The sequence below is a fragment of the Aythya ferina genome, assembly GCF_964211825.1.
Source record: "Aythya ferina genome assembly, chromosome: 1".
NCBI lineage: Eukaryota > Metazoa > Chordata > Aves > Anseriformes > Anatidae > Aythya > Aythya ferina.
This window is the reverse complement of record NC_140296.1, coordinates 121,288,747-121,314,315: the sequence shown is the minus strand read 5'-3', so window position 1 is coordinate 121,314,315 and position 25,569 is coordinate 121,288,747. Positions and strand designations below refer to the sequence as shown.

The following is a 25,569-nucleotide window of genomic DNA, read 5'->3' as shown; positions in this document are numbered from 1 at the left end:
ACACACATGCACATATTATAGGGATGGTATTTTTTCCCTAGAATGATATGAAAGTATTCAGTGTATAGTAAAGTACAAAGTATATAGTTGTTAGTATATGAAGTATGTAAGTATATAGTTTTTATAGTATATAAAGTATATAATTCTTCTGGATCAGGGACCCAAGAGTGCTAGCCCTTTCCCTTTGCTGTTTGCTTCCCATCCCTTTCTGTACAGTAAGGAATGTCCCTTATCTTGCAATTAATCCTCATGATTCCAGTGCTAGGTGAAGGTAATTCCACTTATTTGTTCTTGGCTTGGGATGACCAAATCAGGTTATCTGTCTGTAAATGCTCTCCTGAGCCCTACCTGTGTTAAGTGCTGTATATCCAACAGCCGAGATGAAACGTTTCATACTGTCATGTGCACATACATCTCCTTCGCATCCTTCAGGAGATTTGTGGGTGCAGTTGCCATGGGCATAGTTGCATGTCAGAGTATGGACTGGGATAGGTGCTTATCCCTGCCTAGCATCCCCCCCCCCAGGCAGGTTTTCTGAAATGATGCCAAAGCCAGTTTGTCTTCATCAGCCCTGGCAGGTAAATCATATTCACAGTAGTTCAGCTGCACTCATGGCTGGCAACAGGGTTTATTTTTCATAGTATGGTGAAGGCAGGAGGCTTCCTGCTTGCCTGTAAATTGAATGGTGTAACTGTTTCATCTGATGAGACAAGCAAATAGATGCACTGATCTGGGGCACGTGCTAGATGGAGCTGCTGTACATGCTGAGGGTAACCTGTGTGCTGCTGCTGTCTGCAAAATCTCTGCCTGGAAAGCTAGTGACTGACTCCAAGTCTATCACTTACAGAGACTTGCCCTGTGTTTTGCTTCTCGTGTGACATTTTTGGGGTTTTCCTTTTAAAATGAAGTGAATAATTTTCCCCTACTTGTGGAGGAAGTGTTTATTCTGGTTTTGTATAGAGGTTTTGGAGGTTTTGCTGGTTGGTCTGGGGATAAGGACAGGTGAGTCCTTCCTACTGTTTTCATTTTGTGACTCATTGAGCAGTCCAGTGAGGCCATGCACAGAGTGGCTGAGCTCAGAGTTGTGGTCACGGCCATTCCACAACCACATCGCATCAGCTTTCACCTCATAGTGGCTTCACCCCTGCCCTGAAAAGTGGTTTGTGTTTTGTGGGGCACATGCCTATTAGGTAGTGCTGAGTAAAGGTCTGTGTTCTCCTCGCTTTAACTTCCTTGGAGAACTTCCTCATGAGGTAATGTTAGAGCTGTAATATCCATAAGCATGTGAGAGGCTGCCTGAGTTCTGTTACTCAGATTATGGCCTTGAGCTGCACTCTGCTTGGTCCTAGCAGATGCTGCGATGCCTTTTAGTTTCTGCTCACCTCTGCTGTACCCATGTTCCCTATACCAAGCTCTCCCATACAGGACAAAGTCAGCATGTGCACAGGCTATTTGAAACACAAGACACGTGAGCTCTAACAAACAAGGTAAAAAACAATGTTTTTCACATATTAGAAATAGGAAGAGATGAAGGTGCTGTCAGTGGATGGCCTGGACTGCTGTGTCAGACATGAGGTATTGGGGTCAGCACATCTGTGAAACCCGCTTGCAGAAGCAAAGGCAAAATCCAGACTGTAGTGGTTCCTGTTGGTGTTGAGACCTCAGAGAGGCTACTGCACTGCTGTTCCCATTATTTTTAGGGGAGCTGGAGGAAGCTGTGGGGACAAAAGATATCTGGTCAGTCATCTGTCCATAAGGTGCAAAGATAGCCAGTCCCAAATTGGGCCGTGGCAAGGGGGAAAAAGGGAGAAGCAAAAATAAGGAAGGGAGAAAGGCCACCCTTCCTCCCCAAATTGGGGGTGGCGGGTAGCTGAGCAACAGAAAGCTGTCAAGATAGTAACTAATAACAATTAATAATTGATTGTACATCAAATAGCTCTTTTCCTCATGGTTTCCAAAAGCTCTTTACAGACTATATATAGCGACTGCATTACAGTGTGGTATGCACTTTTCAGCAGCATGGTTTAGGAACAGCCCTGCTGCTGAGGCACAATGGAGCCTGGTCAGCCCAAAAGAACGCTGGCAAAAGATTTGCACCCCCTCAGTCCTGCCTGCGCATTTCACTGAAGAAAAATGTGCATGGGAGCAATCACTTTGAGGCGTGGGGAGAAGGCAGAGCACTGTACAGGCGTTATTTCTTCCTGTCTATTAAGCCAGGCTGTCCCAATGAATTCAGTTGCATAGACCTTGAGAGAAGAAGGATGGTGGTTGGAAAAAAAAAACAAATGCACTTTAGAAAGCCTATGATAATGACTTAAAATTGCTTTTCCTTATAATTGCATTTTTTTAAGAGCTGACATTTAGTGATAAGCCAAGTGCTAGATACTGATGGCTCATAGAACATGGGGTCTTAAATAATGACTATTACATACTAATTTTTGCCTATCTTTGGACCAGCTCAGTGCAGAAAGGAGGTGCTGCTGCTCGTGAGGCAGCTGGGGGAGGGTGAAACAGTGGGACCTGTAAAGTTGAGCACCCTAAAAGAGCAAGTCAGCTGGCAGGCATGCTGCCATGTAATGTGCCCTTCTTCTGTGGCATCTGGATCTGCTCATCTCTGCCCCAAAATGATGCCTCCAGGAGGGAGAGCGAGCAGCAGGCATCTGAAGGGCAGAGCTCAGCACTACAGGATAGGAGGTGAAGAAGCATGTACCTCACCGAGAAGACTGCAGGGAGTATAATGCAAGTAAGAAAGCAATTAAAAGAGCTGAGCAAACAAGTAATAAATAATGTAGTGAGAGCTGGTGTAATAAACCTCCTTAGGAGAGCAGGCCCATAGGCCAGCCTCAAGTTCCCTGAACCTGGGAAGGAGAAACCCCACCTCCTACAACCACCCTGTGCATAAAGACACTTTAGAGGAGCAATTAGGGAAGGAGGTGCTTACTTGGTTGCTCTTAGATCATATGCTGTTAAGTTTAGGAGGTGGTGGGAAAACCCCAGTGGACTGACTGAGGCTGCTTTTTTGTAAATGAAAGCTTACTTATGTAAATGTGTTTAAGAGGTGCCTTTCAGTGAAACTGTTTGCTACATTTCCTGCAAAGAGCTAATGGAAACCCTCCCCTTAGAGATGATGCTGTTAAGGCTGCATTATAGATTTCACCTGTGGATGCCTGAAACTCAGGTGACCAGCTGCAGAGATGATTTGCTAGGGCTATGGCCCTGCTTTTCTGTTGATGGATACAAATGCTGAATTGTTAGCAGACCTCCCATTTCCTGCTTGTTTTATTAGGCCTTGATAGACAGGTAGTGCTTTGAATGCATTTTGAGTTGTATTTCTTGTCAAAGACAGTTGCAATTCTGTGGTCTTGTGATTTTCTTGTTTTCCCTTTCCTGCCTGTCCTTAGACTTGCAATTATGAAGTAATTCCATTCATATGAAGGGCCTGACTTGCACATGGAGCCTTCAGTTACCATTAGCAATAAATGGTCCCCACAGCTCTGTGCCAAGAGGGGTAAAAATGAACTGCTGGGTGGAAAGAGGTTTCTGAAAAAATTGGCTTGGCTTGTAAACCTTGCCTACACTGTTGCTGTGTGTGTGTAAATTTGAACTCCAGGCTGCAGTTCTTGAATGCTGCTCTCACAGCAGCCTTGAGATTTTGGGAAGAGTGGATGTTTTTTTCTACGTTCTTGAGCATCATGCAGCCAGCTGGAGTTGTTTGATCCAACCTTCCCTGGCAGGCCTTCGGAAGGGATACCAGACATTGCTGGGTGTTGGAAGGGAGGCTCTGGGTTGCTGCAGTGAGGTAAAACAGAAGCTTCTGCTTGATCCAGGCAGTGAGGATGGCAGAGAACCAGCTTGCTCCCAGGACAGCCTTCTTCTGGACCACTTCCACCAGCTCTGTGCCTTTGAGGAGCTGCTGTGGGGAATTAGGCAGTCTCTTCTTCCCATGTTTCCCCAGTTAATTATTTCTTTCTTATCTCCGCATGTTCAAGCAGATTAAAACTCTCTTCTTGAGTGTACACAGTGCTGTATTTTGCCATGCAGACAAAAACAAAACATAGTTCACACATGAAGGGTGCCTTTTTGCTAGCAATGTGCACTTGCCATTAGACTTTTTCATTGTTCTGATACCTCCCCAAAAATACTGATAGCTCCTAACATATGATGTCAGTGGGATATGCAGGTGAGTCTAGAGTTTCTGTCCCTACCCTCACTGAATTTCCACTGTTGACAATCTTGATCTTTCTGTGAGGCTGGAATCTGTTTCTGGGTGAATTTATCCCTTGGTGGAGGCAGTGGAGCAAGGTGAAGTGTGAAGTCCCTTTTTCTCCATCTCTTAGGTAGTCGTCTTCTCTTCCACTGCATGGCAGCCTTCCTCACTCACCTGTAACCTGCAGACCCCCTATTGAAGTATCTCTTGTGGTAACTGCTGCCTGCTCCAGCACTTTCCTGGAGAAGGGAACAGTTTTCAGAGGAGTGAAATACCAGCACTTCATCACTGGTGGAGCTGAGTCTCCATAGCATGGGGAGAGAGGAAGGGAAACAGGCAGACAAGAAGGAGGATGTGTTTCAGTGGGGAAGGCAGTCTAGCATTCTGGCTATTGGTTTCATTCTCAATGTATCTCTCCTTGGCCCCTAGGATCAGCTTTTTTTTTGTTTGTTTTTAACTGAAGGATCTGCCCCTGCTTCAGTAAACCTGTGCCTTTCTGCCACTGTCCTATACCAACCCTGCCTGGTGTGTGGTTTGACAGTTGCCTATGGCTTATAATTCATGTGCATACTTGAGGTCAAACAAGCATTTTCTTACTCAAAGAATGGCAATTACAAAGTGTTTGACATTGTAGCTTTGAGCAATTCGTTAACAAATGTCTTCCTATCTCTTTAACACTCTACATCCAAGCTGAGTTTGTTTTCCCACTCCAGGTCTCAGAACCTTTCCTTGTGTCTTTTCTTGCCCTTTCCCAGCTAGGGCTCCTGGAACTAATCTGTGCCTTTTGCCACCTACTGATTTGTTGCTTCTCATCTATTATTAGCCCTTGCCACTCTTGCTGCTACCTAAATCTGGCAGCTAATTATTCAGCATACAGGTGTCTCTTCACTAAGGAAACCAGACCTGCATGTCTCAGGAGTCCAAGGTGAACAGTGATATCTACGTGGAGTTGTCTCTTTGAAGGTGAAACCTCCAAATTACATTGCCACTACATCTAACTCAACTGTCCACGTGTAATGTGTGGATTAGTATTTCATAAGCTTCAGTCATGCAAGTTCATGCACTTTTTTCTTGGCCGTATAAATGGTACGTTTCTGGCATGAAGCCCAAATTTCATGTTCTTGCTCCCCATTGGACCCCAAGTGTTTTTCCAGAGGTTGCAGGGGTACCAACTTTCTCCTTGTAGTTCTCTCAAGCAGTAGCTGCACCCTTGCAGATAAAATTTAAGGAGAAAAAAAGACAAACATTCACTAGAGATACCTGCTCAGACGATTCACATCTGGGAATGTTCTACAAAACTAAAGAAATGATGTATCAGATACAACATGTGCAGGCCTACCTGTAACAATGAATTTTATTATTTTCATTTTGAATATTTGCTTGTACAAGCGGCTTTGGGACAGCTGCTGTCCTTGGAAATAGAGGATCCCAAACCCTTTGGGATCCTTCTGGCCCATTGTTCTCCTGACAGAAGCATCCTGAGTTCCTGTAGTGGGGGAGAGGTAATGTACTGAGAAGGAGAGAAGAAATAGTGTTTGGGGGAAGGGGGAGTGCTGGGTGGAAAACGTTCATTCAGAGATCTCAGTCGCACTGTTCCAGCCTCATCTTTGCTTTGAATCCACAGCTTTTCTCTTTGTGTCTCCACAGAGACTGCTGTTGCCTCCCCCATTCCTCCCGCTGCTCCCTGGGGCTGAGTGGGGCACGAGGATGAAGCAGCGCCTCAGGCTCTCTGCGTGGACCAGTCTCTTCTCCTTTGTACCTACTCCTAGCGGCTACCCTGCCTGCTCTCTCCAGAGGTTTGTTGCATTCACACACTCCTTTTACACAGCCCCAGGCAGGAAGGGCCCCAAAAGATGTCAGTGACAGGAAGGGAGGGAGATGGAGAAAGAGGTAAGAGGCAGAGGGGGCTCTGAGGAGAAAGGATCATTGCCTCTGATCTGTTATGAATTCTCTTGGGAGACAGCCAGTTAGGCTGGGAAGTGAGTGATAGCCAAACCAGATGAAGAATTGTTCTGTGTCCCTGATGTATTTTATCCTCGACAGGGATTTAGTTTCTTTAACTATCAAACTAACTATTTCTCATATATATATTATATAAGCTGTGAAAGATAAAGCACACACAGCATCAATCATATCTCGTCACAATCTCTTTGCCTCTTTCCTTCTTTTTTTCTTTAAATCTTCTCTTTTCTTAAATTCTACTCAAAACATGGCTATTGTTATTAGGAATCAAACACAATGTAATTGAAAGGCCATTTGACAATTCAGGGGAAAAACAGAAAGTGAAAGGACAGGCTGTGGTATTGGTTTGGAGGTGGATATTGAAAAGAAGTGAGCACTGGTACGTGTGTGTCCTTTTTTCCTTTTCCATCAGTTGAGAGAACTCCTTCCATATAAAATCGGTTTTGTCTGGGTTCCTCAGAAATCCAGTATAGAGGTGGCATACCAACAGTTCTTTGGGGTTACAATAACTAATAATTCCCCAAGAAACCATCTTCATCTTTGAAGATCCATTGTGACATGACCACAGACAGGAAGGTGGACAGGAAGATATGTTGTGTGTCATACTTAGACCCTACCAGCTGGACTGAGTTGAGTCTCTGGAGAAAGTTGTGGATGAAAAGAACCTCTGCATGTTCAAACATCTTGTCAGATCCCCACATTCACAGGTCTGGGTTCATCTACCTGTACCAGACTGCCCCACATCCAAACAGAAGGCTACACGGTCTTGATGTGATCTTGCCTTAGCCCTGACTCTCCCAAGGCTTACCTCAGAAGAGAAAGTGGTAAGAGCTCTCTTTATTAATGTTACTGTCTTTTTGGCACACAGATTAAAGAAAGAAGAGAATAATAATAAAAAGCAGCAAGAGTGGTGGATAAATTTATCTCTAAATGCATTTGTATTTGCTGCTTAAAAGGTATCCCCATATGCAGCATATGCAACACATGATGCACCCATGGTGTAATTCTCTAATACCTTGGAAAAAAAAGGCATCTAAATTACAGGTTTGGGGTTCAATATGGTACTTCTAATGTGGTAAGATGAAAAAATACAGCCCCATGCAATTTTGGGGTTTCATTTTCAGAGATGTTGAGTATCCAGCGTACCATCTAAAATCAGCAAGAATGATGATGCCCTGAGTACCAGACAGGCCCTTGTATTTTTTTCTTTTCCGATTTCACCTTAAATTAACCAGACATTTTTTTTCTGTGCTTCTTAACTCAGTCTTTTATTATGTTTGATAGAGTGAAAGAATGTTTTTTTCCTCCCCTTGTATCTTGCACAATGGAGAACATAATGCCTTTGCTTTGAAGTCTTTGCTGTTATCCTGCCTATAAAGTCAGGCCTCTCTTTTGGTTTCCAGTTTAATTAAATGTGTCTACATTGAACAAGAAAGCTGTCATAGAGATCCTGAGATGGTCCATTCCTCTTATGATAGCACACAGCCTCTGACCAGTTTAAAGTAAGTTCACCTTGTACCAGTGCGTGCTGGATCTTGTAGCATGTATAGCATTTTTTATTAGCAGGGATGGTGAGGAAGGATTGTGGTTGTTTTCTAAGCAAAGGTCTTTTGCTATCAGTCTGAAGTGAGTGCTACATTAGTACAGCAACTCTTTTGGCTTCCTGTCTACCCAACAAGAACCAAAGACCTTAACCAACCTTAGCTGAAGGTGCTTCTTCGCAGTCAAATCTTGCAATTAATAGTGCAGCATACCTGGGACTGTCTGGGCTAGGTGCTCTTTGAAATGACAATGAGGCTGTAGCTTTGTAAATAGAATAGGGAAGACTGAAGTCTTCTAAATAACAGGCTGTTATAATGGTTTTCCTCATTCACTTAGTTTAGAGCAGCCACGTGTCTCCAGTATCTCCCAACTGAGTGTTTTCCTTGGCTACTCACTGGACAGTGTCAAAGTGGCGTAAAAAGGCAAATGACCTGGAAGCACACTGGATCATCAAAAAGTGGGTGGTAAAGCCATTTGGTGTTTTAATTCTGAATAAAATATTTGCCTTACTAGAAAACTGGGTTTGTTCCGTTCAAATCTTGCATTATGCATGTGGAGCAGCACAAGAAATCACCGGTGCTCCACTTGGCAGCCATTTGCTGGTGGATACTTTTTTCAAGGACATGAATGATACTTGTCAATAGAGCTGCCATGAATTTAATTTTAGCCCACAGTTTATCTACTAGCATTGCATATTCTTCTTAATAATTTGCATGGTTTGCTAAATCTTAGTTTTTCTGTCTTTGTAGTTAGAAATGGGCCTAATTAGCCACATTCAGAGGTGGACCTTCAGTGCTCAATAGTAGGATACCAAAGATGGCTTACAGCCATTTATTTCATCCCAACCACTTGAAAATGACTGTCACATAATCCCTCTTAAAGAGCTTGTTATAACATTTTGGGAATTATGACTTGGATCCAATGCATGAGACAGCCTTCATCAGTTCCCCATCTGTAGGAGCACTGAAAGAAAGACTTAACATAACTAGAGCAATTACCTTTGCCCTGAGAAACATGGCTAATTTGTAAGTGACTTTTTACAGCTTTCTGTTGCTAATTGTGTATTTGTTAGGATGCCAAGCCTGGCATAGACTGAATACACAAACTCCTCTTACTTGGGGTAAACTGTCCCGTGTGTGCCATGCCAGGCAAGAAAACCAGTCATCAGTACTATGCCAGCTGATAGGTCTGTGATATTTATGATGATAGAGTGCTGACAAGGACCTTGTTTCTGTAATTTTCTGTTGTCGTGAGATCTTGCTTTGGAAGCACGAAGAGAACAGTTGGTCCATACCATTTTATCCAGTATAAGCATAAAGGTTCATGCATAAATGTCTTGCTATGTTGTGCTTCCCAGGCAGCAAGGCCGTAATGAGTTTCCACTTGCACAAAGTCTTTGATTCACAAACAACAGGCAATTAATTTCCATCAGTCTTTGTAAAGAGGATAGTGGTATCACTCACATGTTGATATCACAGGTCATTCTTACTGGTAACTTTCATTTAAAACACTAGAGTATGCCAGTGGTGATATATAGATGACTTTGCTACTCACAGTTTGAAAATATTAGACTTGGCAAATACATTGCAGCTTTTACAAGTGCTTGGCTTCTTCAGATGAGGACTTACCCTCAAATGTGCCCGGTCAGCATCAGGCAGGTCCTATTTAGGGGTAAAATTTGAATATGGATCAGCATCTTCACAAGAATTACCTGCTTATTTTGAAACTTAGCTGGATGCCAAGTTCTTCTGAAAACCTGGCTCAGAATGCCCTTGACTTTGCTTCAGTCTAGTTGGATATGATGTCCAAGGAGAGGAGCTCTTCCATATTCCACAGTTGTTATATGCCTTTGAATATCACTCTGACTTTGACAGTGCCCTGTAGTTTTTTTCTTTTGTCTGTCTAGCACTACTGGAAGCCCACATTCAGTCAGTTTGGGTTTGCTTTGGAAATACTGAGAAAAGGTCTCGAGCAGCATGGAGGCCTTCGATCTTGTTATAAATTCTGAAGAACTGTACTTGTGAGCCTGTTAGCCCATGTCTTCATCCCACTTGTCCAGCTTCATGGTGTGTTTTCACCAGAACCCTTGTCAGCTGCTGCAGTATAAAATCTATATAGTGACAAGAGTGTGTGTCACAGGAAATGGACCCAAGATGATCTCTTCAGTTCCTTTCCAGCCCTGTTTGCCATGATTCTTCTATGAATCCAGCTCCAGGAAACTTGCCAAGCACTGACTGGACAGCTAGTGATCTTATATATGTCATGACCTCCTTCTGGTTCTCATCCCAGCTGGCAAGGTATAACCCATTTCCGTATTAAGCTATCTCAACCTTCAGAATAGGTACCAACAGCAAAACTGCCAATGGGGGAAAGTCCCTGGACACTGAGTTCATACCTGTGCCCAAGAATTGTTTTAGGAGAGTGCTGCTTGGACTCGGTCCAAACCATGCATGAAATTGCTCTAACAATTGAAAAATACAGGTTATGAGGTTCAAGTGCCTGGGAATGTTTCCTGACACTGTTATTTATTCAAATAGATGAAGCCATGGTGTTCACATACCTTCTGGTGTTGCCCTTGTGTTTATGGAAACCCTTCAAGCAGAATGAGGTCTCTCTTATAATGATTTACTTCATCACATGTGAAGCGTGGTCACTACTTAATGTATTACATTCAGATTCTCATTTAGCTCCTTAACTTCTTTAGCTGCTATTTTTTTCATTGGCACAGCAATATCAACTGCTTTCTGAAAGGTCAGGGTTTTTTCAGACAACAGTATCATTTGGATGCTTTCCTTATGTAACTGATACACTGGCCGGTCCTTTTAATGAATACTTAAATTTACTCAAAGATCATAAACCTTGGTGAGCATCTTCAGTTTGGGTACATAATGACCAGCATATTCAGTGGGATTTTGATCACAGTTATTAAATCAAAATCTCTCCATGCTAATGAGCAGTTTAGGACTGAGGCTCCCATAGCATCACCACAGTCTCAGGCAATGCAGTCATGTGCCTTTCACTCGTAATATAATCTGCAATATAACAGAGTTTGTTTTTAGTGCAATAACTTTCCCCTCTGCTCTTTGTTTTCATTACCTTCTGTCACGTGGCCCGCTGTTGCCATAATCGTAGTTACTGAAAAGGCTGTTAATGACAAACAAAAGATGGGGAAAAAATCACTTATTTCCAAGATGCTATTTTGTCTGATGGTTTTGCAATGCATTTTCTCTGTGCCTGAATCAAGAGGCTGAGGAGAATAAATAAACTTAATCGTAGTAGGGTCTGTAGTTAGAAAATTAACCCCATTAATTAACCCCATAATGCCCCCAGAGTAGCACTATGTTCTCCAACCTTTGCATTATGTGGATCCAGGTGAGCACACAAAAAGTGATTAAGAAAAGCTTATTTCAGGAAGCTAAGACTTGCACTACTAGGATCTACAACTTCATTGTGAAACTTGGTGGAAACCTTTAGGTACCACAGAACTGAGCAGGTTTAAACCACTTTTTGTTGGTTGACAGTAATTATCAAGTAGACAAGCCCCCCAGGCCCAAGGAGTTTTACCTCAGATCTCATCTTCCTGTGTTTGGAGCTAGAATTGAGAGATAGGCCCATCATGGTTTTCAACAGTATTGGTCCAATTAGTTTAATGAAGAATTTTATAGTTTGCTTTACTGTTGAATCAAAGGATCGGTACCTAGATTATTTTTTTTTTTAGTGGTGGAAAAAAAAAGCTTGAAGGGTTTTTTCTGATGGGATTTTTATAACCACCATGGAGATGAATGGTCAAGTGCCATGGAGCATTATGCTGATCAAACTCTGTTTCCAAGGAAACTCAGGATGGAGTTTCTAGAAGCTCTTTATGGAAAACAGCAAAGCTACAGGCTGTGTCAGAAGGAAAGTCCCAGGTTAGGCACATGAGTCAGATGAAGGATTGCGTGCATCACCTAAAAGCAAGGAGTTACAAGTAAACAACTAAGTGGGGAACATCTTGCGTTTGGTGTTTTGGGCCAAGCTGTGGAGAGGGAACAGATATTTGTAGCCCAGGCTAGAAAGAGTTAAGTTACTGTCCCTTAATTTTCTGGAGCAAGAATTTGCAAAGTGATGTGAGTCACTTCAGAAGAGTGAAGATGCATGGGGAACCGCTGCTGTCAGTACGGAGGCAGCCTCTGAACGCTGCTCCTGAGAGCTGGGCATGCAGCCTCTGTGGAGGGTGGTACTCGACAGCACTGCTTGTGGACGCTGGCCAAGAGAGTGAAAAGCTGATTTAGCTGTATATTTGACTGTGTGGGCTACTGAAGGACAGAATTCAGCATTGTTTAAGGGAAGGCTGGGAAAAGGTTAGGCAGGATGTTTGTTGTTGCTGCTTTTTTATTATTTGAATAACGCGCACGCACAAACACACGAAACACTGTTCTAAGCAAAAAAAGTAGCATTTTCTCAATTCCTTGTCCTTCCCCCACAAAATTAATGGCTTTACCAGTAGCTTCAACCAGAAATCTTTCAATCTGTCCTACAGCATATTGGAATAGTTACCGCAGTATAACTTAGCATAGATGCAGCAAATTTTGTAGAAAGGTGCTTTATATTGTACAGGAACAAGAAATAAACTATTGTAGCATAAGATACATTTAAACAGGCATTAGCATCTCAATAGAAAGATAGAGATGATCCATGCACAATTTTCTATAAATATAACTGCTTTAGAGGATAATTGCCTGAAGGTCAGAGATGCTGCTAGGATTTTTTTTTTTTACCTCAGCAAACTGCAGTCCAGAGGCCATCTTGTGAAATGTGCTAATGCCTAGTCCCAAAGCTTTAGGTGACTCGTCATCGCTGGTGGTAGGTGTTGGGAGAAGAGCAATAAAAAGCATGAGATGTTCTTGGGAAAGTAATGCAAAAACCATTTCAGGAATTACTTCAGAGATGACGAAAAAGCGAAGGTTCAGCACTGAGTTCTTGAACTTGAAAACTAAAAATTGCTTGAAGTGTAGGAAATGACCAGTTTCCCCATCTCCACCTGAAGAAAAAAATTGCATCATTTTGCAGCCAAGGCTTTTAACGAAAAAATGTTTACCAATTTATAATTTTCTACTTAACCAAAAAAAAAAGTCTATATTTCCAGTAGTTTTTGAATTTTAGTGTTTAAAATATTTTGATGACCATTTTGATAGAAGTGGTAGATGGAAAACATCAGAGGGAGGAAAAAAATCAACAGCTTTGTCAAAGACATGTCCTGTTTAAAAAACAACATACCTTTCCCATGTCTTATTAAAAACCCAAAACTTTAAAGACCTACCTACTTTGAGATCACAACTGTGATAAGGTAAAACTGTTAAAATCCTGGCTTAGTGCCATTTACAGAGCACCACTGTCACATGCTGTTATAAGAGAAGTATGTGTTTTTGGGAAAGATGCTGTGTTTTCATTGTACAGCTTCTGGGGAGATTTAAGGTCCAGCTGTTCCTAAAATATTTTAGTGCTGCAGTACAAAAGCCCATCCAGATCCCATTAACAGGATCTCTATCTGGAAGCTTGAGTCACATGCTTTGTAGCTGGTAGAATGCTGCTTTCTGGCCTTTGCTGTTCCAGTGCCAGCTGAAAAACAGCTGAGTATCTAAGAGTAACCTGGAGCTGCAAATACAAGGGACAGGCCATGCCTTATGCATGTATTTCTCAACCTAGGAGCACAACACCCACCTAATTGGAGCCTCAGCGAGACAGTTGTGGGCATATGCAGTCTCTGTTTGCTCTGCCAGTTTGCGTTGAACTCTCAGGAAATGATTTAGTTTGACTCTCATCTATCTCCCTGCTCCTTGTGGTGCATGTTTGTATTTTGTTTCTTCAGACCTGTTTTAATGAGCATGTTTTCTAACTTTGCATCCTTGGAAATGGCCCAACAATCATGTTAAATAGTCTCTCCCTCCCTGTAAAAGGGGATTAGTGCCAAAAAATACTCCTTGAACCTTAAAACAAAGAAAAAACCCACCACCACAAGCAAACAAACCATAAACACCATGGTGAGAGCTTTTAGTCAGGGCTTATACTCCAGTTGGTTGCCAGCTCCTTGCATTCTGCCTCATCTTTTCTCTAAACTTTTATAGCCCCTAATCGTCTGTAAAGCATTGCATACCCCTATGGTGCTATATAAATGAAATAACAATGATGCTCTTGAATTAATTGGGTGGTTTTGCATACAGTAGTTTTACAATATCTTCTCCTTATTACAAGACCCTCTCAGTTGAAGCTGCGGGTCCAATTGCCACAGATAATTCAGTGTTAGATTGAAGGTGTATATGAGGAATCCTGTTTTTTCCCTTATGAGCTCTTTGTGGGGAGGATATGTTTTAGTTCATTAAAGACGTACATTAGACAATTACTTTATATGCTCCTCTCCTATTCCTTCCTCCTTTTTAGTCTTCAGTTTTACAGGTCTCCTTACAAAACACCCAATCTTACAGAGGTTTATGAATCTCCATAAAGTTGCCTTTTTTTTTTTCTTTTTAAATCTGGGGGAAAATAAAAACACCCTCTCTCCCCAAGATATGACACAGTTAATTTTTGATCTCCTCAAGGGACTGAAGCACAGCATCTCTATCTGGGCTGGATAAGACAGCTATTTGTCTGTTTGCTATTGTTATTTGCTACAGTCAAGGCAAAAGACAAGCACATCAGACATGTCACATGCTCATGAAATGCAATGGGTACCACCCCTTGAATTCATCCTCTTGTAGCAGATATCCTGTTCATGGGTGGAAGGCTCTGTTACACTCACAGAAGTGACATGACATAACATCGTGGCACTATTAGTCAGGTGTCCATCAGGAGGAATTTGATGCAGAATCCCAGGAGAGGGTTAGGGTTGTGTATTCCAAGAACCATTTCAAACCCTTCACCTAACTAGTCCTGTGAAGATGCAGAGACCAATTAGATACATACAGCAGAGTCAGATGAGATGTTAGTCTAATTCAACCAACAACTCTCCCTGATTTTTTTCCGTTGTGGAGAATGAATGAGTGTCAGGTGCAAGCTGAACAGCTACAGGCAACATAGTTGCAGGGGGAGGCACCCTCTCAACAAACACTAAGAGAAATCATTTTACGTTTTTCTGGGTAGAGCCCGAGGTTCTACCACCTAGAAATGAAGAACTCTAATCAAAATGACAGAAACAAACAAACAAAATTATATAGTTCTGGCCACCTGTAGATCAAGGATGAGTTGCACTGTTACTTTACAAATGGGGAAATTGAGGCACATAATGTTGCAACAGATTTCCTTCAGATCACCTACCTGCATATCAGCAAAGAGCATTGAAATACATCCCTAAGATGTTCTTCTCCCAGAGTGGTTCTATTTATTCTCCAAGCCCTGTCCTCCATCGATAGAAGTATTTTCTTGCTAAAAGAACAGCATCTGTGGTGGTTTTTCCCACCAACAGCAAAGTCAACAAACCTTGTGAACTAATTTCACTAGCAGATGTTTCTATTGTAGGTAACCTCGGAGGTTAGCATCTTAAAGAGGGAGGGCAATCCAACAGGAGCTGTAGCTTCCACTGACTTGGAAAACGTGATTTTACTGCAGTACTGCTGGAGCCAAACATTTGAAGAAGTATTACTTCTGATGTGGAAATCCCATGAGATTCTAGAAATTCCAGAAAGTAGGTTTCAAGTTCTTTCACTGCCACAAGTATCAAGTTCAGACTTTAAGGAAGCTTGGCTCAAACTTTCTTGCTGGTTAAAACAGAAAAATATAGAACACGCTGATGAGGGTATCCTGGAAAACCACTAGAATACTCTTAATGAGTAAGGAATCAGCAAGTATATAAACAGGCATCTATTCTGTACAACTTCTGCTTCTCAGTGCAGAATCTCTTGTTTCAATGTGTCGTGGAGAAGTTATGTCTTGCAAATATCTTGTAAAAGTGAGATTGCTGCTTTGCAGCCCCAGTGGAGCTCAGGGCAAATGCAAGGAAGAACAATGACTTTGTGTCTGCCTGTGTGTGGTTCTCAGCTTCAGCTGGGTAATGAATGAAAAAATACACTGGGGCTATTTGGAAAGCAACTGGCTTGTACTTCTTCCACCCTTAGAATGCAAAAAAAACTTCTTCAACTTAATCAGAAGAGATTTGCTACCAAAGGCAGAAGGTCTCTGTGGTTGCCACAACGCTGTCAACAGTCACAGTCATAAGAAGGTCATAGTGGAGATGTTCGGAGTTAGCTACTAAATTTATTCAACACTCTTAGTCTCTGTTTAGATAGACTAAAGCTACCACAAGGTCGAGCTTCTCTCTGGTGCAAACTGCAAGCTTATAAATGCAGGCTCAGGTGTGTGGACCAGACTCATATTGCAGAGTCCCCAGCACTCTGTTTGCCTGAACACGCTTGGTGAGTCGCTGGGTCAACAAGCGTGTTTATGCAGGCATCCAGTTCGCTCTCTGAATGGCAGCCACAGGGAAAGGATGTAAATGCGCTGCGTGGTCTTTGGTCCCAAGACCAGTTTTGGAGCAGTGCAGGCATAGCTTTAGTTTGAACTCTGTATCCTCTCCTGCTCCCAGCATGCTGGTTTTCCTACTCTTAACAGTAAGCACGTTCTTTAGCATGCTACTGTCAGAAAAGTAGATCTGGGAATTGCATTGTGCTGGACCCTGCTTCAGTATCAGATGAGCGTAGCTTGAATTAAAAAAAGAGAAGAGGCTGCTCTGAGTTACACCAGGAACTGATTTAGATACCCTTTTTGCTCCTTACCAGATGCTTTTCTGTTGCCAGAGAGAGATTGACTGAATCGGGAAGCCTGACCCTTCATAGACAGCTCCTGGATAGCATTATGCAGCTATCTTTTGCAAATGGAAATGTGTTGTTTTTCACAGAGAAGATCCAGACTAGGGCTGTAATCAACATAATAGAGATGATAATGGAGATACCAAGCACAAAGGAACCTTACAAGGTTTTTCTGGTTCTCCAGATCCTAGGTAACACACACACAGACTGCAGCCCAACATCAGTGTGGGGGGGATGCTATATCCTCGTATAAGCACAAATGTGTGTATTATGGCATCTTTGCCTTGCTACCAGTTACAGGTCCTCTGATGCTAGAAGAAAATTCAGAGGTTATGGTCAGCTTTTCTTCTGCTCTCTTGCCTGGGCAGCTTGGTTTGTCTCTATGGTCACAGGTATCTTAGCAAAGGCAGCAGTATATCAGCCCCTTATTCTGTGGCTTTCTCCTTTACATTTTGCAGGGGCGTTATCTGAAAATAGTCTTGTAGAGGAAGGGAGGAAAAAGAGGCCATCTGCAGCTTCAGCTGTCAGGCTGGTGAAGACAGGGGCCAGGAAGGTGTAGATTTAGATGACAGATGCCCAGACAAGTGGCAGATAAGTGGGGAACTTGGTGACAGAAAATTGTACGATGGAAATAGAAAGAATGAAAAAACAGGCTATGACTTCAAAAGAGAAGGAAGAGGATCTGAGTAACCAACCCCAATACCTTGTTATGTCGGGCTTTACTTGGGATCTCTAAGGTTGTGCTTCAAACTGGTTCTGAGCTTAGGGAGGCCTCCCACATTTCCTTTTCTCTGGATTCTTTCTAGGGCTCATGAGCTGAAACCTTGATATCTTCCAGTGACCTCTGCAGGGCTTTGGGGTTTTCCCATTGTGCGCTGCCTGCCCCAGTCTTGCTGAGGCTGGCCAATGCCAACACTCACAGCAATGCCATGCTGATGGCTTTTTTATAATTTGAATAACACATCTTAAATACCATGGACGAGGTGCTTCTCCCATGGAAGGGTCAGTCTCACTTCGGGTGACAGAGGTCTCATTTTATAGGGGGCAAGCAAGGGCCCTGCTGGTGCCTGCTCTTCTCATGAGGCAAGCCCTTCAAATGAGGAACAAATCCCTGTGCTAGAGACCTAACAATCAAATGAGCAATATAATGGCATCTGTACATCTTCTTTGTCACTCTTGACTTGTGGATTCTTCCACCTGTGTTTTACTGGCTTGGACTTGGGGCCATACATTAATGTGTTGCTGGGAGGAGTAGAAGACAAAGAGAAACACACCCAGAACCCTACTGAGCTCTCTTGCAAACCTATTCATTGCTGCTGCAGGTGTCATAACTCTCAGGAGTCATAAAACCTAGAACTTTTGAGTAGACAAATGGAAACACTTTTTCAGGTCAGGACTCCCAAGTGCTAGGGCATGACCACTATTGCCTTCTTGGAAAGGTGGAAAGTGATGTGGTAGAGAAAAACCCTGTATCCATATTTTATGGCTGAGGAAGAAGGTCCCAAGAGACAGTATCTTGCCCAAGCTACGCAAGAGGTTTGTGCTTAATATGGTTGCCCTCTTCCTGCCCTATTCTCCCCTCCTGCTGTTGATACATGGTCTGTGATTCCTTATCATAAATAAGATTTGTGAGCTCTTTGGGGAAATGGACTGTCTCTTCTCTAATGCTTGTGCAGCTTGTACAGGGGTATAAATAATAATAGTCATTAATGCTAATAATGTGTTTTTTAACCTCCTGATCATCCTCTGTCTGATAAAATAGAAACAGGAGAGAAATCTTGCTTTGAAAAAGAAGCTACTGGCGGAAACTCTGAACATTGCAAAAGCTGGCAGAAGTTGGGTATAGTGCAAACTTAAGGCTGCCTCCTCATGTTTTCCATCAAATGAGAGTATGCAATTGCATCACAGACTAATTTTCTTAAGTAGTAGGTGGGCTGTAAACTCTTCTCTGGTCAGTACGCTGAGTTTTTGGCATAGTCTGTAGAGAGGTAAAATGTCCCTATTACATGAGATGCCTGGTCTCTTGTTTCCTCCAGTAACAGCTGGCAAATCATTTTCACCTCTGTTACTTTCACCTCTCTCCTTCTTTGTTCACCTTGTCTGTCTTAGCACCTGGTATCAGTGGTTTGAAATCATTTCTCACCGTCCTTCTGTATAGCATCTAGAACAGGACTTGGTCTCAGTGTGGACTGTACACCTCTAAAACACAAACAATAAATAGCACTGGAGAATATATTTGTATACACAATACAGAGCAAGTAAGGGAAAGGGCTGTCCTTCAGATTTCACTGTTGAAGGGACCACATCAGTGGTCACTGAGTTTTTCAACTGTTTTTATTGGGCTTGAGAGCAGGTCCTCAGTGATGCATAGAAACGTGTGGAGCCCTGCCTACACAGAAATTACTCGGCGTTGTACTGAAAACCAAATGTTTTCATACCACACAACTCATATAATATTTTCCAGGACCTGTGGTTTGGCCAAATGAAGTCTAGCTTAATGCAACCCTGCTCGTAAGTTTTCTGCTCCTCTGGGTAATGTTGTCCTCACCACCACAGGCTTAACTTTATTTCTAAGATGCAGTGATATTGTTGTTCTGATGGCTAAAGACATAAATGAACGCAGATTTTTACAGAGAAGGACTATCATTTATTTGGCTTTATATTGCTGTAACTACGGATACATTTTCGGATGTGCAAGCCCATATACCTGGAAAGCTGTTTAGGTTTGGTTTGTTTTTTTTTTGGCTATATTCTTTAGTTTAATAAAAGATATTGCCTCTTCCTACAAACCTTGCCTCACATTATTTGCCTTTCAGCTCTCTATCCACAGTAATTTCAGCACTGGAACTGTTAAGAAAAGGCACAAATTGTTTCTTCCACTAATCATAAAGCACTCCCCCAGTCCCAAGTATCTTAAACAACCAAGCCCTTGCTTGCTCAAGCTTTCAAAAATAAAAACAAAATAATAAAAATCCATCCTTGGGTAAGAGACTAGGTCTGAAAAATATCAGCCTGGGAGTTTGTAATTTCAAGACCTGTTGAAGCACTGCAAGGAGACTCTTACAATGGGGATGCTCACACAGCCCAAGCTTTGTCCGCCTTCCAGCCAGCCAAGTGGGGACTCCACAGCGCACAAAATGGCTGTGGAGAGCCCACCACTGCCCCATAACTCTGTCCAGGAAATATCAAGCTGTCCAAAAATGTGCAGGTCAGCTGTCATTGGAGATAGTGAGATTCATGCATTTGGATAATACTCAGCAGTCATTTCTTGGGTCTTCCTCATGTCAGGCAGATTGGACGGAGCTTGGTCCAACAGGCAAATGGCCATGTTTCTCTTTCCTGCTTTGCCTGAAGAATAAAAGAGACATACAGTGATCCCACCTCAAAAATCATCCCGTAATGTATCTAGCAAAGTTGCCAAGCCTTTATTTAAAGGTGGAAATACCACCTGGGTAGCACAATGCATGACTTGGTGAGACCATTGCATAGGAAGCCAGGCTGCAGAGCACAGCACCGCCTCCCTACCAGGTGCAGGCTTCCTTATCCTCAGCTGTGGCAAAGCAACAAGCTACAGCTGGGGCAAAAGGTTACTTCTGGGTCGAGAAAGAGGAGCTGGGTCCTTTTTCAAGAAAACGTCTTTGGTGTAGTGCTGCTGGAAGAAACAAGTCCTGAATCGAAGACAGAGGTAAGCTCTGTGTTGCCAAGCTTTGGGGGAGATTTAAAGACCAGAGGGCTGCAAAAACAGTCTTGAAAGGTGCTCTATAGCCTTGAGGGATTGTTCATTCCTCTACAAAGGCCAGTTAATGCTGGATGTGGCAGGAGTTTTGCAGTGTAAACACCTGTCCCTCTGGATTGTGAATTTACTGATGATCTTAAGGGCTGACCAGAATTATTACTTTCTTTCCCAGCTTGAAAGAGCTGACTTTTTCTCACAGAAAACATAACAACTCAAAAATGGAAAAAAAAAATCTTTGAGTGCTAGCCAATTTTGTTTTTCTTGTTGTTCACACTTATAGATTTCTAGCAAAATCTTGCAAATATTCAAAGAGCAGAGACCTACTCTGTAGAACTTCTTGTGTGCACGTGTGCCCCAGGGGCTGGGTTCTGTGTCCCTGTGTTTCAGGCTTTCTCAGAATAGCTTGGATGAGGCTCCCATTGAAGAAGAAATTGGTTCCATGGATGCAGCACAGTAGATGTGCTGATAGTGTCTGCTGTTGCATTTGTTTTATATCTAATTATGTGACAATGTCAATGTGTGTGTACACAGCTGCCAAATGCTTTTTGTGAAGTACCCTTTACGTGCTCCAACTTGTAGAGGATGTGGGTACGGTATGTCTAATGCTGAAGAAACCCTCTCTGTGTTTCTTGCTGCACTAGTTCACGTAATGCATTTGTCTCCAAGGGTTCTCAGTTCCGTCTGTGTTGTGTCATCACATAGTTGTTGAAACTAAATAAGGATTCTTTTAATCTTTTCCCTCCTCCAGCCAGCCCTTGAGTGTTGCTGCTATCTCTCTAGCTGGCTATTTCTGTGGATTTTTACTTTATGGAATTGCTATATAACCAAATACTACCCTTCTCAGATTCTGGGCCTGGTGTTTATTTGTTTGGAGAGACTCTTTTGAATTTGGTAGAAGATCTGGTAGAAAATCTTTCCTTTAGGAAGCCTCAGAAAGATGTTCTTGCTTCTTTGATGGATTTCATGGAAAGACAGTAAAAAGAAAGAGAGGTGGAATGGGATTGGAAGCAGGAGGATGCAAAGAGAAACTGAGAATTGGGAAGGAGAGAATATAGATGAGGAATATGAAGTGGCAGCAAGGAAAGTAGGGTGGGAATTAGGGTTTGAGCAGAGTTGTCTCTTCCTGAATATCAGACTGTAGGTGAATGGGAAGCATGAATACTGTTTTCTTAGCCTACATAAAGGAGCCTAATCAGATGTGAGACTATTTATCATGGTCCTGATGTACCGTACATCCCCTCTATAAGAATTCACATTTCTGGACACTGTGCAGTCCTTGACCTTGGACAGTGGTGGGTTACATAGAGCCACATGACAAATGACTATTTCTTGCTGAGAGAACATCTCCTTTCACTCCCTTTCCCAAGATCACAAGCAGCACATGCCACAACATTCTTCTAAATCACAATAAAATGTGCTATTCATCATAGATGCACTAGTCTCAAAGACATGCTGTGAAACCCACAGATACGATGCTCAAAATAAATAGTAATACATGTATGTCAGAGACAGACATGTAGGACAGGACACTAAAACATCCGAGGGGAGGGGGGGGAACACTGCTGGGTAATATATGGCTCATGTCTACTGTTCACTTTACCAAGCTTTAAATTTCAAGACTGCTAATTCTCTTATGTAAACTCTGCAAAATTTGCATGGGCAACTGTGTTTTCAATACTACTTGTATTAAATTAATAAAATAAAAAATAACACTAAGCCTTTTGCTAATGCAACGTGACATTTGCACAGTTAAATAACAGTAATTTGAAAAAAAATCTCTAATGGAAAAGTTGTAAGTTCCTCTATAAACTTCAGCTTGCCTGCTTAACAATTGTTTTGTGGTAGGTTCAGTGTGAAAACTGAAAAAAATATGTGTGTGCTGCGCAATCAAGTTAATATTGATATTGCACAAAGGGACAAAAGTGAAGATGAAATAGAAATGAAAGTGTGAGTGCTTAAACAGTTAATAGCACAAAGCACATTTATTTATTAAAAAACGGAGAAGCATCCATGTACAGTGCATCTAAATGCATCCACTCAGCCTTAATGAAATACTTTTACTATGCATTAAAAGTAGCCATCTTTCAATCACCAGAGCTGTCAGAACCCAACCTCTTTTTTCCCTCTCTAAATGGGGTTATAGATATGCTCTTCAATAGCTAATATGTCTATGGCTCATCTGACTTTTGAATTCAGGGGTAAGTGAAAGAACAGCAGTAATTCAAAAAGAAAGGGAAAAAGAACAATTTTTTAAAAGATTTCTTTTTTACTATCTAGGGATATATATTCAGGGAGAGTTGAGCGTAGTTCTTGCTTCTGTTATTGCTCTCTCAATCTGTAGGTAGTTGGGAGATTTGGCCGCACAAAAAGCAGACTCACCTTTGGCTCTAGACCAATCCCAGAGAATTTCAGCCCACAGAATCTGATACTCCTGCTCATATTTAGTAGCCTAATGTCCTGAGTAACCCTGCTGGTATGACTCAGCATGAGTAAGGGAGCCAAACCCCAGTCCTGAATGTTTTTGAAGGTTAGGATGATGTTGAATAGACCGTGAGAAGTGGCTGCTTCTCTTCTCAGTTATATTGGCTTCTCTGGAGAAGTATAAGATGCTGTTATCTGAAAGAGTGCTGCTTCCTTTGAATCTTCTCTCCATACTTTTTAACTACTGCTGTCCTTTCAAAATGAGAACAACGCTGAGTTCAGAATTGTCTTGCCCAAGTTTCATCCCTGTGCAATTTATGGTCTGGAGCAGATCTTATTTTGATACTACTATTACGTATTTCAATGTTGCTATTATGTTTAGCTCAAAGACTCCAAAGAGAACTGGACCCAACAGGCCATGGGATGTTCATATCCAAAGTATGATACAGCCATACAGCTGAAAAGTGTAGATCATGTGATCATATATGGAGCTGTAAGTGGAGGTCTGTAGGGAAAGTAGACTTTGAATGTCCACATCATGCTGAAGATGGTAAAATTGTGGTGTCCTGAAGGATTGTATGTATGAGAGGTGAGAGATGGTGCCATGTATGTGAACGTATCTAGGTAGGATGTTGGGATACATGTTTGATAGCATGGGGACATGTATGGTGCTGGGGAGATTGTGAAAGAGCATGGACGGATATAAAGCTGTACAATCAGATATAGCTGTTGGGTATTAAGGTAATGATCAGTGGAGCTGGTGTGGTATTAAAGTGCCGGCCTAGCGGGTCCATGTACTACACCTTGGTGGGGATTCCTGCAGCAGTGCTTAAATGATGATGATCAGTTTGTAGATTTTTGATGTCTGGCACAACAAATTCCTGAGATCTCATGGGGCAAGATTATTGTCTTGCATGTGCCTTCTTTCATACAATAATCTGTTGATTATCAGAGGATGAAAGCCATTTAAAAGGGAAATCATGAAAAAGAAGCAGGTTCCCCCCAGATTGCTGGAGTTGATTTTAATCCACTCTAATATTTGAGTTTGATTTCCTCGGGAAATGAAGCATGCGATAGTACATGTCAATCTGTTTGTCCATGTGTTGTTCCTCCCAACAATCTCAACCACATTTAAAAGGGTGAAAGGCTGGAAAGAAACTTTGCACCTGTATGTTTCTTAATTATGGAAACTATGGTGATTAGGCAATGCCTCACTCTGTTCACAGGGGGAAAGGCATGATTAACGAAGGCAGTACCTGGCAGCAGCCAGCCAGTCCAAATGGTATCTGTGTTTTGTGTTGCAGTGTGCATTTTGGTCCACTAGGAAACAAGCACACGTTTCCAGACTACCCACAGCAAGCGGTTTCTTTTTGCTGCAGAGGATGTCGTAGGGATGTGATGGGATCTGGCCACAGGAAGGCAGGCTCTGCGCTTTCTGTTTGTGGAACAGCTTGTTTAAAAGTAGACTAAAAAGAAATATTTCTGGAGTGGCATTTCATCTTTAGTAGCAAGAATCCCCCGCACACCTTTCCTATGCATGCATGGTCACCTTGGAGTCCTGGTGGGAATCTCAGGGAGACTTTCCCTCTGCAGCCCCAACTCTGGCTGTATTTACAAAGTGGCATTTCTTAAAAAACTTGCTGGTGAATCACAGAAGGCATAGGACAGACTGGATTTTTAGCCAGAGCAGATGAAACTGCTTATTAAGCCTGATGGTATTTTCCTCCCTTGAGTTGCTGTCAACTCAAGATCAACAGTGAGGACCCAACACCACAACATCGCTATCAACCTCTCTTGCTCCACACCTGCAGGCCCTTCATTACCTGAGGCTTCCCCAGGTTTTGTGCAAGCCTCTGAAGACCCTTCAGGAGGCCTGGGCTTCTCTTGGTGATCATGAGTGTAGAAGGATATTTTGCCCAGTGGCTTTTCCACACTTCAAGGGGCTCATCTGTGGGTGTCAAAGCTGCGTCTGTGATGCGTGAATTGGAGATGATCTTCTAGCAGTGGCATCTATAGAGGCTGCTATGGCAATTGTGGTGAGGGGGGCAATGTGGCCCATGGAGGGGCCACCAGATTGTGTGGCCAGCCCGCCTGGGCTACCACCTTGCAGTGACTTCCCAAAGGTTGCATAGTCGTGCTGCCTCTGTGTCCCCATCTGCAAAAGGACACCTTCTTTTGTGAAAAGCCTGGAGAGTGACTGATGAAAAGCCCTGTGTGAATGTTAAGTAGTACTTCATTACTGCTGTTCCTCTCACCAGAAGCAATGATTTCAGGGGGCAATGAAACTACAGGAGCTAATTACTCCTTGGGAAAAAAAAAAGTTCATCTTGTGTACGGTAGGAGGAACCTGTGTTTAAAAGGAGATGAGTAGCGGGAGAAACGTTCTGTGAGCAAATGGTGGCTTTGCAAGCTGGATTTCCTACACAGAGCGATTTCTTCTGGTCCCTCTGAAATCGCGCAGAAGTCACGGGAGATCCAGCGAAGATTAATGCAGCCCGATGCTTGCTATTTTTCCTGGAGGCCTTGGCAGTTCTGTAATTACAATCAGTGCGTCTGAATCTCCCTCTGGCCCTTGCATACTGCCCAGCAGTGACACCAGCATCAGAAAAGACCCTTGGTTCAGGATTTGTCAGGCAGAACTCTGCTGAGAAATCAAACCTGCCCCGCTGCGTTCCTCGTCATGGCGATGAAGGACGCGCTCCTCCTTTGCTGAATAACTTCCCCATGTCAGCTGGAGCCTTAGGGACTCCTGAGCCCAGCATGGCTCACAGACTTTTGATCCAAGAGATCCATTTTCGGAGGAATGAGAGAGCCATATTTCTATAGCACAGCGTATATATTTATATATATATAAAAATAAAATAAATGAGCAGGCTTGCAACACTAGGTGGCAGAGGTGGGATCCTTTCTGCTCAGAGCACTGT

At 42.6% G+C, this 25,569-nt stretch overlaps 1 long non-coding RNA gene across 1 annotated transcript in view; it reads left to right on the top strand.

Annotated features, from left to right (window-relative positions):
* The window catches only part of LOC311440714, a 43,433-nt gene extending 24,156 nt beyond the window's left edge, over positions 1 to 19,277 (top strand). The window contains exons 3-4 of the long non-coding RNA XR_014695550.1: positions 5,855 to 6,003; positions 18,953 to 19,277. This is a non-coding gene — a long non-coding RNA (uncharacterized lncRNA). The remainder of the gene's footprint in view (positions 1 to 5,854; positions 6,004 to 18,952) is intronic.
* The last annotated feature ends 6,292 nt before the right edge of the window (positions 19,278 to 25,569 follow it).